This window comes from Bubalus kerabau, chromosome X (genome assembly GCF_029407905.1).
Source record: "Bubalus kerabau isolate K-KA32 ecotype Philippines breed swamp buffalo chromosome X, PCC_UOA_SB_1v2, whole genome shotgun sequence".
NCBI lineage: Eukaryota > Metazoa > Chordata > Mammalia > Artiodactyla > Bovidae > Bubalus > Bubalus kerabau.
In genome coordinates, this window is record NC_073647.1 from 8,580,457 (window position 1) to 8,596,850 (window position 16,394).

The following is a 16,394-nucleotide window of genomic DNA, read 5'->3' on the forward strand; positions in this document are numbered from 1 at the left end:
AGAAAAGCTCACATCCTGCACCTCCTAAGAAGGCAACCTTCCAACTGGGAGCTAGGGAAAACTGGAGCCCTGTGTTCTTACTTGCACCAATCAGGAGAGGAGTTTCCTTCTTGCAGAGCTAGGAAAGGGGGAGGAAGAGAATGGGTCTTGGTTCCAATACCACATACTCCCCATGTTCTAATCAAATTTTAGTAGACTCTTTCTTAAGTAGATGTTTCTTCATTTTCTGTATGTCCTTAGGATCATTTCCAGAGAGTTTTTTCATAATTTTCACCAGTTTCACTGGAGAGCTGGTCCACAGAGCTCTTCACATTGTCCTACCAGAGTGGAACTTCCATATATATCCATGTATAGTTTTTGCTGCTGCTAAGTCACTTCAGTCGTGTCCGACTCTGTGCAACCCCATAGACGGCAGCCCACCAGGCTCCCCGTCCCTGGGATTCTCCAGGCAAGAACACTGGAGTGGCTTGCCATTTCCTTCTCCAATGCATGAAAGTGAAAAGTGAAAGTGAAGTCGCTCAGTCATGTCCGACCCTCAGCGACCCCATGGACTGCAGCCTTCCAGGCTCCTGCATCCATGGGATTTTCCAGGCAAGAGTACTGGAGTGGGGTGCCATTGCTGAGCCATACCAAATAAGTTTCAGACATCAGGAAAAATCCCTAATTACTTCAGTATGCATCTCCACTAAATACGGACATTTTCCTATATAACCACAATACAATTACATTCTTGAATACATGAACATAAATCTACATATCATCTAATAAATAGTCCATATTTAAATCCCTCCAAAAATGTCTTTTATGGGTCTTTTTTTGGGGTGGTGGAGGTCGGGAATCAACAACCAAAGTTTACATATTGCATTTTGTTGCTTTGTCTCTCTAGATTCATTTAACTTAAAACCTCCCGATGTTTCTTTTCATGTTATTTATATTTTGCAGAGTCCAGACTTTTGGAAGTCCACATGGCAGGATGGTTATTTGAGTGTTGTCAATCTTTTATTTCTTGACCTGGGTAGTGGTTTTCCTATGGCATTAGCTTTTTACATTTTTTTCATTACACTGCACGATAATATTTTATGTAACAAATTTGTATGTAACTGGTACTACCAAGAAATGAGCTATCAAGGCATGAAAAGATGTGGCGGAACTTAAATGTATATACTTTGGTGAGCGAAGCCAATCTAAAAAGGCTACCTACTGTACAATTCCAATTCTATAACATTGTGGAAAAGGTAAAATTATGGGAACAGTGAAAAGGTCAGTGGTCACTAAGAGTTAGTGGAGGGGGATGGATGAATAGATGCAGGACAGAGGACTTGTAAGCAGTATGATACTATAGTGGTGGATACTTGCCATTATACACTTGTCAAAATGCATAGTATGTACAACACCAAGAGGGAACCCCAATGTAAACGAAGGACTTTGGCTAATGGTGATGTGTTAGTGGAGGCTCATTGATTGTAACAAAAGTATCACTCTGGTATGGGATGTTGATAGTGGGGGAGGTTGTTGGGGGCAAGGGGTATATGGAAACTCTCTGTACTCTGTTCATTTTTGCTATCAACCTAAAAGTGCTCTAAAAAGCAAAGTCTATTTTAAAATCTGTATGCATATGATATTTCACAGCTTTTGAAAGGAAGACATGTCTGGGGAGAAGTGATTATAGTTACAGTGCTCTAAGTTTCTCACATGTTTTAGAAGGTATGTCAATATATTAACTTTAGACTTAATTAAGCATTGTGGGCCATCAAAGTGAAAATTCTATGCCTTCCCCTATTACACCATCTTTCTCTCTAGAACAAAGTAAGGAATTATTGACTTTCCAAGATCTCTAGGTTCACTCTTGATAAGTAAACAGTCAGATTTAGTGCCTGGGCTCATCTTTGCAATTGTCATGGCTTCTTCTTCCCATCTTATGAGGGCCTCCTCAGAACAAGCATTTGAAAGTTCATTCCAATCTCATTCTCTGCAGAGAGTTGGCTTCTCCCCTTGACCTCCAAGTTACAATAGCTGAGAGGTGACCATCTTCCCCCTCATGCCCTCCCCTGAGGTTAATCACTTCTTGCCCCTTGCCCTGGGGAGGAACAGTGACAGAAGTCTTGGCAAACTGCTTGGAAAGGTCCTTGACTCCTGATCAAGGGGATTAGACTAAGAAAGAGGCCGAGCTAATGATTAAAGAGAGAGTTAGGGATAATGTTTCCTTGCTTCTATTCCTAGCAGTACTGTACTAGCATGGGATTGGTTCAAATGAACACCTGACTTTCTATCTGTGAAACTAGGGAGACCAATCTGTTTGGGCTAACAAAATACTCAGGGGAAAAATGTTTTTGTTGATACCATAAGAGTGACTAACCAGAGAAGTCTGGGAATTTTTATAAATAAAATAACCTCGAATATGCTTGTAAACACCATACCATTCCACAGCATCATTCCTTTTTTTAGCTCGATTTTTTTTTTTTTTTTTTTTTTTTTTTTGAGAACAGATTGTGTCACTGAACAGATGCAGGCTTTGCTGGGAAGGGAAGCAGCGGACATGCGTTACAAGAGAAGGCACAGGCCTTGCCTTCAAGGTTCTTACAATCCTATTGGAGAGAAACAATATTCAGCTAGGAGAAAGAAGAGAAAATATCTCACTGGTTTGGAGTGCATGATCATATCTTTATATGCCAGAGGTGAGGCTGACCTTTGAAGAAGGGGAGGGAGGGCTGTGTTGCTAATTAATTGTGGAAAATGAGGGCACTATGTAGATTCCTTAAAAGTGAAGGCCAACGGATTTGCGTTCAAAAACATCTTTGGGGAATTCCCTGGTGGTCCAGTGGTTAGGACTCGGAGCTTTCACTGCTGGGCCTGGGTTGTATCCCTAATTGGGGAAATAAGAGCCCACACACCTTGCAGTGCAGCCAACAACAACAACAAAGCAAAAGCTTTGGCAGCTGTGTTTTCTCTTAAATAACATCTGCTAGCCTGGACGGGTCTTGCCTGGAGAATCCCAGGGATGGAGGAGCCTGGTGGGCTTCCATCTATGGGGTCGCACGGAGTTGGACACGACTGAAGCGACTTAGCAGCAGCCTGGATGGGAGGGGAGTTTGGGGCAGAGTGGATACATGTATATATATATATGGCTGAGCTGGTCTGGTGTGTACCTGAAACTATCACAACGTTGTTAATTATCTATCAGATTCTTGGCTATCAGAGTCGTGTCTGACTCTTTGCGACCCGATGAATCGCAGCACGCCTGGCTATACCCCAATACAAAAGAAAAAGTTTTATAAAAAGACTGTCTGCTAATGTCAATTGGGATGTGTTCAAGTCCTCAGCACATTACAGAAGCCTTATTTCTCTGACTCTCTTTTCTATCACCAGTGCTGCTGCCTGTCTTGGAAAGTAATAGGACTCCACTCCTTGGACACCGTTCTACATCCTAGTTGGTCCACAAGTTTAGATTGACCTTTCACCTACTTAGGGCCCAGGAGTGAAGTTGAGTCCATCAAGGAAAAGTGGTGAGAGATAGGATCCTATGTGGACAGGCTCTCTCAGTGAGTCAGTTCAGTTCAGCTCAGTTAAGTCACTCAGTCGTGTCCGACTCTTTGCAACCCCATGAATCGCAGCACGCCAGGCCTCCCTGTCCATCACCAACTCCCGGAGTTCACTCAGAGTCATGTCCATCGAGTCAGTGATGCCATCCAGCCATCTCATCCTCTGTCATCCCCTTCTCCTCCTGCCCCCAATCCCTCCCAGCATCAGAGTCTTTTCCAATGAGTCAACTCTTCGCATGAGGTGGCCAAAGTACTGGAGTTTCAGCTTCAGCATCATTCCCTCCAAAGAAATCCCAGGGCTGATCTCCTTCAGAATGGACTGGTTGGATCTCCTTGCAGTCCAAGGGACTCTCAAGAGTCTTCTCCAACACCACAGTTTCAAAGCATCAATTCTTAGGCGCTCAGCCTTCTTCACAGTCCAACTCTCACATCCATACATGACCACAGGAAAAACCATAGCCTGGACTAGACGGACCTTTGTTGGCAAAGTAATGTCTTTGCTTTTGAATAAGCTATCTAGGTTGGTCATAACTTTTCTTCCAAGGAGTAAGCGTCTTTTAATTTCATGGCTGCAGTCAGGGCAGGTCAAATGAGAAAAATGGGGATAATCCTCTCTCCCATATGCCATGCTTTCTGGTGACCAATCATTTCTAATTTATTTGTTTAATGTCCATCTCCCCAACAAAAGGGAATACTCCATGAAGCTATTGACCATGTCTTTCTCATTCTCTGTTTTATCACTAGCACCCAACACAGCATCTGACACGTAGTCAGTGTCCTATAAATATCTGGTACATAATTAATCAGTTAAGTGGGACTTAAATCCTGACAGGATGTAGATGGAAACTAGCAAATGAGTGAGAAAAGGTGGGGAGAAATGAACTGAAGTCTTTGTTGGGAGCCATGAAATGACTGCAGGAGGGAAACAGGAAGTGTGGAATAGTAGGGCCTTCTAATAACAGTGGTGAGAAAGTGATCATGAGTAAAAGGACACTAACATTTGTTGAGCATCTTCTAGGTATCTGGTGCTATAACGTGTTTGAACTCATTTAATCTTCATGACTCCTCGAGATAGGCAATATGACAGTTTTACATTTATAGATGAAAAAAAGAGATTCAAAGAGGTTCAATAAGTTGTTGATGATCGTTATTGTGAGACAATTGCTCATGGATCTCTCCTGTTTCTGCACATCCTATGAACAGACAGTGACTGACCCTGTACTGGACTATTTTTTCAGGATATTTGTACAGTAAACAGCTTTGGAAGATCCAGTGTCTCCCTCTGGGCCATGGAAAGGCAAATCTACTGCTCACCCTAGAAGATTCAGACTCATTAAGGTCACTGTTGCTCTCCTGTAACACAACCCACAGCATGTGCAAGTGTCACCTGGCCCTTTTTGAGAGGCTCCTCTGAGACTTTGAGGGCAGAGGGAACTGACACAGGAAAATGCTTATACTCTGGCCTCTACTCTGGCTGACCCAGGAGTCTCATATCTTCTGCCAGCATTCATGAAAAGATGTGGCAGGTTAAGTTGGTAGCTTGCAAGTAAGATAAAATCTCGGAACCATCACAGGTCCTGATGGTCACACGGGTGAAGCGTCAAAAATGGGAATGGTACCCATACCTATTTGACTCCAGAACCCACACTCTTTCCCAGGATGCTGCTGCTTCCTGAGCTATACATGGGCTAGTTGCTACATCATATGATGTCATTTCTCCCTGCCCTCCCCTCCCCCATACCTTTGTGTGTTAAGTCTGACTTTACTTTTCAAATTGGATGATTGGATTGTTCGGTGAAGCAAAGAGGTTTAAAGTATCTGATTATAATTGTCTTTCCCTCTGTCTCCTGTCTCCTGTCAGGTGACTGGAAGTCCTTCATCTATCATCCCATCTTCTTAATCATACTATTTGCCCACGGTTATGGTTCTTATGATAGTCAGGCTTTTGTCAGGCATATTCATCTCAATGAACAAAAATGCCCAGAGGACACAACAACTGGAACAACTTAGATACTTCATAAATAACCAACTAGGGCTTCCCTCGTGGCCCAGTGGTTAAGAAACCTTGCAATGCAGGGGACATGGGTTCGATCCCCGGTCCAGAAAGATCCCACATGCCTCAGAGCAACTGAGCCTGCAAGCCACAGCTATTAAGCCCGAGTGCTGTAACTACTAAAGCCCACAAACCCTAGGGCCTGTGGTCTGCAACAAGAGAAGCCACCATGATGAGAAGCTCATGCATTACAACTAGAGAGTAGTCCCCGCTCGCTGCAACTAGAAAAAGCCCTCCCAGCAACAAAGACCCAGCACAGCCAAAAATAAATAAACAACTTTTTAAAAAGAAAGTAAATTAACATTCACATTTTAATAAATTTAAATAAATAACCAGCTAGGTTTAGGGCTTTGGAGGATACTTGCCAAACTTTACATCACAAGGCCCTGGGGCTCCTATATCCTTGCTGGGCCATCTAGGTAGTAGTTCAGAGGGTATACAATGGTGGCACCCCAAGATCCCATTTTCCATATGTTTTGAACCCCTGAAATAATTGTATTAAAGTGGTTTCAGTAGACATTCCTAATCTCAGGAGTCCCAAATATCCCTTTTGTTCATATAGGTCTTTTGCTCTTATTATCTACAAACTCTTTTGATCTTCAACAATGTTGGCATGTCAGGCCATCATTCTCTGTATTCACTAAAGTTAGAGCTACGGCTGCCAGCACAGGGTTGGGGAGAGGGGAAATCAGAGGCTGGGGAGCAGTGAGGTCATTCCCCTGATCATGTCCCCAGAGGAATGGTCTACCAGAAGACCTGATGATTTGTCTAGATTTTGCACCAGAATGATCATATGCCATCCTCACAAGAGCCCTTTGAGGAAATAGGTCCAAAAAGTTTAAGTGACTAAGCAGTTCAACATTCTGCTGTGCACTCATAGCAGATCTGGGGCTAGCATCCCTTTCTATACCTTGCATATTTTAGTGAGTTCAGAGGCTGGTGTCCTAGTTTCCAGGAGGTAGAAGAGTAGGATGAAGGGTAGGATGAGGATTCTTCCTTTTGACAGCTTCTGTCATCCTACCAGAAGAAAGGGCCATGCCTAGACATGTCATGCTTCCTTCCACAGAGACAGGGTAGAAGGGTGATGTAAGGATTGGTGCACTGCACAGAGCTGGGGACTGGGTGTCCTAAAGTCTGACTGGACCATAAATTCTTCTTTTGCATGAATTCTCTGCATGCAAAATCGACATATAGGTGTCTTTGGGCCTAAGAGTCCAGCCAGATAACCGGTCCTCCTGGCCAAATGGCCCCCTGGCGGAGTAGTAGACAAAACCTCCCCACAGTCTTCAGCTATCCCCTGCCTGACCCCCTCTAGCAGCTGTTGCTCTATCTGAACAGAGGAGGGCTGTTTCACTTCCTTGACTTCTGGGCGTGGATTTACCAAGCTGGGCTTTGCTTGGGTTGGAGCCAGGGTTGGTGGGAAGCGAACAGTTCAGAAAAGGGCTACACAACTTGGAGTTGCCACCATCCTGAACCAAGCACGGACAACTGGGAACAAGAAAGGGAGGCATTTGGGATGCAGGCATCCGTAAGATAAGGAGAGTCTCCAGCACGTGGGCTCAGGGTTTCTCTTGAGTTGTAGGTCTGTTGAAAGAGGCCAGAGACAAGGAAACAATTTGTTTATTTCAGTCCTGCATGCTCCTCAGGTGAACAGCAACGTGCTGTAGAGACAGTTTCCTTCTTGCTAGCATGGGCATTAGCAATTCTCCAAGAACTGGAAACCTCAGAGAAGGCACATTAATTTACTTCTTTTACATTAGATAACAGAGGTCTACTTAGGAGACCTTGAGAAAAGATTATGGTGAAGATACACACAGCATAGAGAACCACTAGATTCCAAAGTGGCTTAGTCATCAGCATCATGTTATTATACAACATCCCTGATTCCCTCTGGAAGTCTGTTCTAGTCTTCTCTTGCCAGGGACTGGGAAATTCTCCCTCTGTAGTCTATAGGAACAGTGCCACAGGTTGCTGGTCTGACTGCTTTAGCTTCTTACTGTCAATCCTATTGAACAGAACTGTGCCTGGCTTGGAGAAGGCAATGGCACCCCACTCCAGCGTTCTTGCCTGGAGAATCCCAGGGACAGCGGACCCTGGTGGGCTGCCATCTATGGGGTCGCACAGAGTCAGACATGACTGAAGCGACTTAGCAGCAGCAGCAGCAGCAGCAGTGCCTGGCTACCCAGGTGGCACTAATAGTAAAGAACCTGCATGCCAATGCAGGAGACATAAGAGATGTGAGTTCGATCCCTGGGTCAGAAAGATCCCCTGGAGGAGATCATGGCTACCCATTCTAGTATTCTTGCCTGGAGAATCCCATGAACAGAGGGGCCCAGCAGGCTACAGTCCACAGAGTCTCAAAGAGTTGGACATGACTGAAGCCACTTAGCATGCACATACATGCTTATCTGTCACCAAATTGTGGGGGCCCATTCCTGCTACAGTCAAGGTCACCCCAGGCCACAACTAGCTGGATTTGCTTTCCTGACCAGGAGGCAGTGAGTACAATAGTGGACACGGCAGGCACCATGACTGACAGGTCTAGTAAAGAGCACTTCCCCTGAAGGTTTACATCAGCCTTGGTGACAATCCACCTATGAGAGATTCGACTGAACACAAGAGAGACAGGGCCAGTTCTGTGTGTGCGTGTGGAATAGGCAGCTGCCCGTGCCAGTCTTTCCCAAATCATGGTTCTCAGACCCCTGCAGGAGACCCATCTTAGTGTTTTAAAACTGCAAATTTATGGGCTCTATTTCAATCTTACAGAATGAGAATTTTGGAGTTGGGATCAGAGAGTCTGCATAGGTAAAATCTCCTCATATAACTCTGTGTCCACTAAAGTTGAGGACCTCTGTTCTATATTCTTCAAGCTTCATTCAAGTAATCATCTCCTTCTGGAAAGTTCTTCTCCTGCTATCTCTGTTTAGCAAAATCCTGCTCCAATCCTGGAGGCCAAGCTCAGGTGTAGCTGCCTTCATGATGCTTTCCCTGATTTCATGTCTCCTTAACTGCAGCTATCTCCTGGTGTTATGGGGTAGAGGATACTAGGCATCTAAAAACTTGGATTCAAGGGACGTTGGGGATATGAGAAGGCATATCTGGGAAGGATGGAATTGTAGGAAACGGTTTATGTTTTGTCCCCAACTTTTTATTTGGAAAAATCTGAAAGTAAACTATGATGAATAACAGCATATCCTTCCTGGAAATTAACCAGGACAGTAACATTATAGATTTGCACATATGCTGTCTCTATATAAACACATATACACACATAAAAACATGTATGTATTTGTATGTATTTGGCTACAACATTTGAAATTTAATTGCAAGTATCATGCCACTTTGCATCTAAAGTTTTGCATCTAAAATTGCATCAAATTTCAGCATGTATCTCTTATGAACAAGAGCATTCTCTAATTCCCTTGCAAAATAATAATACCATTATCACATCCAAGAAATGTAACATTGACAAAATAGCATTATTCAATATTGACTCATATCAAAATTTCTCAAATTATCTCCCAAACATCCTAGCTATTTGTAATTCAATCAAGAATCATGGAGTTTGTTTTACTGTCTTTTCTGTTTCTGCTAATCTAGATTCTAGAACTGTACATTTGGCTTTTTTCCTTAATGATACTGATATTTTTAAAGAGTCCAGGTTGGCTGCCTTGTTTACTGTCTGGATTTGTCTGATTGTTTCCTCATGATTAGATTCATATTAAACATCTCTGGCAAGAATACTACAGGACTAATGTTGTTTACTTCCCAGCGTGTCACATCGGGAGGTTCATATGCCGTTGCCCTGTTATTGGTGATGCTAAATTTGATCCCTTATTTAAGGTGGTGTCTTCTAGAATTCTTCTTTGAAAAGGTACATGTTTCCTTTGCAGTTAATAAGTAATCTGAGGAGTAATCGGGAATAAGCATATTTCACGAGCTCTTATGGTGATTCTTGAGTTCACTGAAGTTTGAACCACTGTTTTCCATGGTGTGATTGATGTGAATGAGGGTCCTCCAAGGCCTGCTCTGCCTCCAAAATACCTCAGGCTTAGCATGTCAGCCTTCACCTTTCACCTCTCACTCCACCTCCAAAGACCCTCTCCCTCTTGCCTGGCTCCAAATCCCTAGCTTGAGAGACATTGGTAAACCAGATGGGGGCACTGCCTACAACCCAAGGGAGCTTGCTCCCCTTACTCAGGTCACTGGCCTTGTGAGGAAGAGTCCTTGAAAATGGACAATGTATTTTTGTTTGTTTGATATTTATCATTATAAATAATAATAATAGCGGGGTGAACTAAGCCAAGCACTGTATGTAAATTACATCATTTGATCCTATGCCAATGAGGTACTTTACAGATGAGAAAAATGAGGCTCAGAGAAGTGAGGCAACTTCCCCAAAGTTACACAGCTATTAAAAGTGGGAACTGTTTTGTAAAGCAATTATCCTTCAATTAATAAATTAAAACATAGTAGAAAAAAAAAGTGGGAACTGGATTCAAATCCAGTACCAATTAAAAAGCATATGCTTTTAAATACTCAGTTCTATTTCCTAATGAGCAAGAATCCCACCGACTTCAGAATTCTCTTTCCATTTTCCTCTGAAGAGTTCTAGGCCCACAGCATCCCTAAGCATGAGGAAGCAGGGACATTGGACTTACTATCTTTCAAGATGGAGAACAGTGAGATCAATTGGCATTCCTGTGGTCTTGCAGCAAGTGAGTAACCGAACAGGGATGTTGATGGAGGGAACTTAAGCTCTTGCTTATGAATTTGATTTTGATTTAAGAGGCAGCTGAGAGCCCCTGTGATTTCTGACTGGTGCTTGCTGAATCCAGAGTGGGTTCAGGTTGGATTAATATCATTGTCCTTTGCGTGGGGAAAGGCTGCTGCTTGATAATCAACAGGCTTGCAGGCTTTGGTGGAAAAGACCAGTGTTGCTTAACAGCCCCTTTCTGTGCTTTGCACACTTGATTGACTGCCTTTAGGTTTACAGTGCTCTGTCCAGCCTGTCACGGGAAAATGCTACCTCTTAGATTCTAGTTAGGTCAAGAAAACCTCTCGCTCTCACCCTACACCCTCCATTCCCAATAAACAGGAACAACAACAATTAAAAAAAACCTTGTAAAGGTGCTCCAAATTTGTGTAGCCCACAGTTTTCTCTAGTCTGCCAATTCTCCCATGAGGATGCCCAGTCAAGTGCTGCAGTGAAATGAAAAAAAGAAAACAAAACTACAGAAACCAAGACTCTCTCCTGCTAGTAAGAGGCATTTGTAATTGGGGAGGGGGGTTATTTGAATGATTTATCTTTAGCTTCAGGTTTCCCGTTTCTTAGTGACAGGGGTGTCAGGAAAATATTTCTGCACCTGTTGCAAGGTTTCATCTCTGGCTGGAGATAGACACAGACAAACACATATAGAATATCATCCCAATTTTAGCACATGTGCTGTTAAAGCAAGCACACATACATATAAAGTATCATCCAAGTTTAGCATATGTCCTGACAAATTAAACAACATCATATATAGACACAAAAGATTCCATAGTTGGAGGAGTCCTAAGAGGTCATCTAGCAAACCTTCCATCCTACTCTTCACCCGCTGGCCGCAATGCTCAGAACAGCTCTTACTCAGAGACCAAGGTTTGGGCAGCTCCACTGACAAGTTGGGACTTCCGTGGTGGCTGAGAGGTAAAGAATCTGCCTGCCTGCAAGGCAGGAGAACTGGGTTCAATTCCTGGGTCAGGAAGATCCCCTGGAGAAGGAAAAGGCAACCCACTCCATTATTCTTGCCTGGAGAATCCCATGGGCAGAGGAGCCTGGAGGGCTACAGAGTCAGACACGACTGAGAGACTAAACAACAACAATGCAGATAAAGTTATGCAAAAGTTTCAGAGGCAGCTGGTGCCTGTGACCAGCATTTTTTTCCCACAAAGTTCTCTTATAAAATAAAGCGAAATACATCCTCCTAGTAACTCCTGGCTTTAGGGGGCTGCTCCCTTCCTCTGGAGTCACTCAGAATAAGGGATCTCCTTTTCTATACAGGCTTGTCCCCCGACCCTAGAGAGATTGAAACCTCCAGCACCACAGTGCCCAGACAGGATTTTCTCTGCAGTGACCGTCCTCCCCCTCTGACTGCCCCCTTTGGATGGCATGGGTCTGCAAGGATCACTCTCCCAGCTGCTACTGTCCCACCTGCATTGCTCTGCTTCCCCCACCCCCACCCCACCCCACCTGGCAAGCAAGCACAGAGCTCCTGGGAGGCTGGGCCGCTGTGAGCCCACTGCAGTGCCATCACTCAGCTTGCCAAAAGCCATGTGACACAGCAAGGAAGCAAGTGGTTAGAGAGGTACATTGGTTTCTAAGAGGCACTAGTGCAGCTAAGGCAGAAATAGGCTCGAACTTAATAATCTGCTCATCACCCACAGTAAGAGACACCCTGACTTATTCAAAGACACCGTGGGCGGTGCAGAGGATGAATAAGCATGATTCACTGCCACTCTGGCACCCGGGGCACGAAGAATAATAAAACCCAAAGAATTGTAGCCGCCTGAGTAGTAAATTAAGAGATCCGGGGCTCAGCTAGACTCTCGACATCAATGTTACCATGGCAATAAAGGGCCCCAGCATTCAGCAGCTATTACAGAGCAGGCGTCTAATAGGCTAGTCTATGTCACAGCCAAAGCCCAAGGGGCTAGCAAAGAAGACCAATTAGCATATCCATTCATTAGGGGCCTCTGCACACTTCTTCTCTTAATTCCAATTAGTTGTTTGTTTGAACCAACGTCTCTTGCCTGCATTATACTCATTAGTGCCTTTTAGCCACTGGAAATAGGCTTGAAACTCCACAAGGACCTCACTATTTCCCAAGCCTTCATTTTTCCCCCAGGGGTCTAGGCTGATACAGTCACCAACTTAGGGCCCTCAGTCCCTCGAAATGAAAGCATCTCTCACTGTATAACTGTACTCGACAGATGGAAACTGCTCAGGAATGTGATGCGCTAAGGGTTCTTCCTGGAACCCAGCGAAATAAGGATCCGGGGCCATTATCTGGACCATTCAGGTCAAAGAAACCCTTTGGCCTTAGCCAGTGAGCCCGCTGGCCACGCCTGCTGGCCACTACTCAGAGGTTAGTTGTTCGGGAGGGGGAACTTTGGGCACCCGGGACCATACTGGCATCATCAAAGTCGAGCAGTAGCCATTCCAGCTAGAAGGACTGCCCTTCAAGGTCCAGCCCAAACCCCGCCTATTCTGGGAAGCCTTCCCTGATCTTTGCAGTCTCGAATGAGTTTCCCCTCCTCCACGAATTTTGAAGTTGACACCCTATGCTGGGCAGCATTCATGGCAGCCTCAGCTCCTCGGCCAGCTTGGAGTTCCCTCACCCGTGACTTCAGAGTCCTCAAGGTCACTGGGAGAGACTGGGGTTCTAGGCAGTACTCATAATGCCACTGCATATGACCTTCTAGAGTCTCCCCAAGGACTTAGCCAAACTCCAGGCGGGGACACATCCCACTCCCCAACCGCACCCAACTGTGTAAATAGCTCACAAGAACAGATGCCATAAATTAGCCTCTCTAGTGGCAAAAGGAAACAATCTCTCAAAAGTGCTACCTTCTCTTCCTTCCTGGGAACAGGACGATCAGGTCCTAAGATTGTTTCTGTTCCCCGTCAGCAACCATGTGGTTTGACTGAGGCAGGCAAGCAGGAAAAGGGGCTTACAGAAGCAGCTGCTAACATCTGTGCACAAGGACTGACTTGAATCATTTGCCTCTGAACTCGGTATCAAATTCAAAGCCTCTCCTTTCTCCCTCCTCTCTCGCCTCTGTAGCCACTGCTTCATTTGCAGCTCCATTGGTCACTTCTGGCTCCTCTGCTGTTCTGTTAAGCAGATTGCTTTTTTTCCAAAATTGGCAGGAATGGTTTCTCCTTTAGTCTTCTGAGTGTGAGCTCAGACAGATTTCTGTCTTTGAGATCCTATGGGATTTTGTTATTGTACTCCACCCAACAGCTGGCATTCCAGAAGGCAGCCTGGGCTAAGTACATTGCAAATATCTTAAGTATATGGCAAACCCAAAATCACCCAGAATGCTAGGGAATGAGAGATTCTGGAGAATGGAATATTTTGTTACCTGAGTTCACATTAATCCAAACCCCCTTTTGTCTCCTACTGTGGGTTTTTTCCTCTCAGCTTTATTCAGATATAACTGACATACAACATTATGTAAGTTTAAGGTGTACAATGTGATTTTATCCATGATACACATATATATTGCAAAATGATTACCACCATAGGGCGAGCTAATACCTCTAGCACATCACATAATTACTATTTCTTTTTTATGATGAGAACACGAAAAATCTACTCTCTTAGCAGCTTTCAAGTATATAACACAGTACTGTTAACCACAATTACCATGTCACACATTAGATTTCCAGAGCTTATTCATTTCAAAACTAGAAGTTTATACCCTTTGACCAACATCTCCCCAATTCCTCCATGTCTCCCTAGCCTCAGGTAGCTATCATTCTACTGTCTATTTCTATGAATTTGGCATTTTTTGATTCCACATATAAGTGAGATCATACAGTATTTGTCTTTCTCAGTCTGACTTATTTCACTTAGCACAATGCCCTCAAGGTCCATCCATGTTGTTATTAATGGCAGAATTTCCTTCTTTCTCATGGCTGAGCAATATTCCATCATATATATGTATATACACCACACCTTCCTTGTCCATTCATCTGTTGACAGGGCACTCAGGCTCTTTCCGTACCTTGGCTACCGTGAATAATGCTACTCCCTACTCCTGATTTTTTAAATTTTGCTAACAAAAGGAGTACTTCAAGGCTGTATATTGTCACCCTGTTTATTTAACTTATATGCAGAGTACATCATGAGAAACGCTGGACTGGAAGAAACACAAGCTGGAATCAAGATTGCCGGGAGAAGTATCAATAACCTCAGATATGCAGATGACACCACCCTTATGGCAGAAAGTGAAGAGGAACTAAAAAGCCTCTTGATGAAGATGAAAGAGGAGAGTGAAAAAGTTGGCTTAAAACTCAACATTCAGAAAACGAAGATCATGGCATCAGGTCCCATCACTTTATGGGAAATAGATGGGGAAACAGTGGAAACAGTCTCAGACCTTATTTTGGGGGGCTCCAAAATCACTGCAGATGGTGACTGCAGCCATGAAATTAAAAGACGTTTACCCCTTGGAAGAAAAGTTATGACCAACCTAGATAGCATATTGAAAAGCAGAAACATTACTTTGCCAACAAAGGTTCGTCTAGTCAAGGCTATGGTTTTTCCAGTGGTCATGTATGGATGTGAGAGTTGGACTGTGAAGAAAGCTGAGTGCCGAAGAATTGATGCTTTGAAACTGTGGTGTTGGAGAAGACTCTTGAGAGTCCCTTGGACTGCAAGGAGATCCAACCAGTCCATTCTGAAGGAGATCAGCCCTGGGATTTCTTTGGAAAGAATGATGCTAAAGCTGAAACTCCAGTACTTTGGCCACCTCATGTGAAGAGTTGACTCGTTGGAAAAGACTCTGATGCTGGGAGGGATTGGGGGCAGGAGGAGAAGGGGACGACAGAGGATAAGATGGCTGGATGGCATCACTGACTCATTGGACGTGAGTCTTGAGTGAACTCCGGGAGTTGGTGATGGACAGGGAGGCCTGGCGTGCTGCGATTTATGGTGTCGCAAAAAGTCGGACACGACTGAGTGACTGAACTGAACTGAACATAACTGTACACTTTTTTTCTGCCTTAGTAAGACAAGACCAATGTATCTATCCTTTGTTTGGTTTTTAAGGCTTCCAAGAGCTTCAAGTTTCTCATATATTTAACATCAGGAATCACACACAAAGTTCAAGTGGAGAAAGCATAAGAGGTAAAGCTCAATGTCTACTGAGACCAGGGTAACCCCTGGAAAAAATTTGGTTTCATTGAAATCCCAAAAGAGGAATGAGTTTCTCTTTTCTTTGTCAGCGCTCTGTTTCTCGTCAAATGAGGGTATCACAGGAGACTCTGTTAAAAAAGAATCCTGAGTAGTAACGTTCTAGTAAATGGAGTCTTTATTTTAAATTAGCCACTATTGAAGCTGTCTTCATCAAAACAGCCTAGGTTTGGCATTATGAATAAATCGATCTTTCTAAGTGGTTGGGCTGATTTTCCTGGTTATCAATATGCCCAGAATCTCAATGCCTGCAACATTCTCAGTCACCTGGGTGTGATGGGAGGGGGAGGGGATTTGTGAAGGATCATATATTCCTCTCAGGCCTTTTAGCTACCCAGGCTCCAGTGGGGTGAACCAAACAAACCAAAACTGCTATATAATGTTCTTGGCTGTTTCTACTAATTTTTCTTTTGGTGGATCCCACATTGGCTTCAGGAGTTATATATGTCTGGGAAACCGACACTGCAAAGTTCTGGCTTGTTCCCTGCCCTGGTGCTAAGGGATAAATATAGATCTCAACCACTACAGAAATTTGGCCAGGATTCCAAGGGGTGTGTGTGTGAGGGGCAGTGCTGATGGGGCCATTCTGACATGTGGGAGAGAAAAAAGGTTTCTTTATATCCAAGGCCCTCTTTGGTGGGGGGGAGGGGCCAAGCAGGAGCCTGGCCTCTAAAATGAATAATCCATATTTAAGGGGCTGGTGGATTGACACAAATAAGGAATATTATATGTGGCTTAGTGTGGGGCAGGGGAGGTGGGGAGAGCAAAGGGAATCTTTCCTGACACCTTAGATCCTTTTGCATGAGATCAGCCTTATGAAAAAAGAAAGTTATTCTTGGC

The 16,394-nt window shown here is 44.1% G+C and overlaps 1 long non-coding RNA gene across 1 annotated transcript; it reads left to right on the forward strand.

Moving 5' to 3' along the window:
* Nucleotides 1-2,485: 2,485 nt before the first annotated feature.
* On the forward strand, nt 2,486-15,933 carry LOC129638564 (uncharacterized). The gene is made up of 3 exons (XR_008707907.1): nt 2,486-2,675; nt 10,200-10,310; nt 14,477-15,933. It is a non-coding gene; the product is annotated as an uncharacterized LOC129638564 (long non-coding RNA).
* The last annotated feature ends 461 nt before the right edge of the window (nt 15,934-16,394 follow it).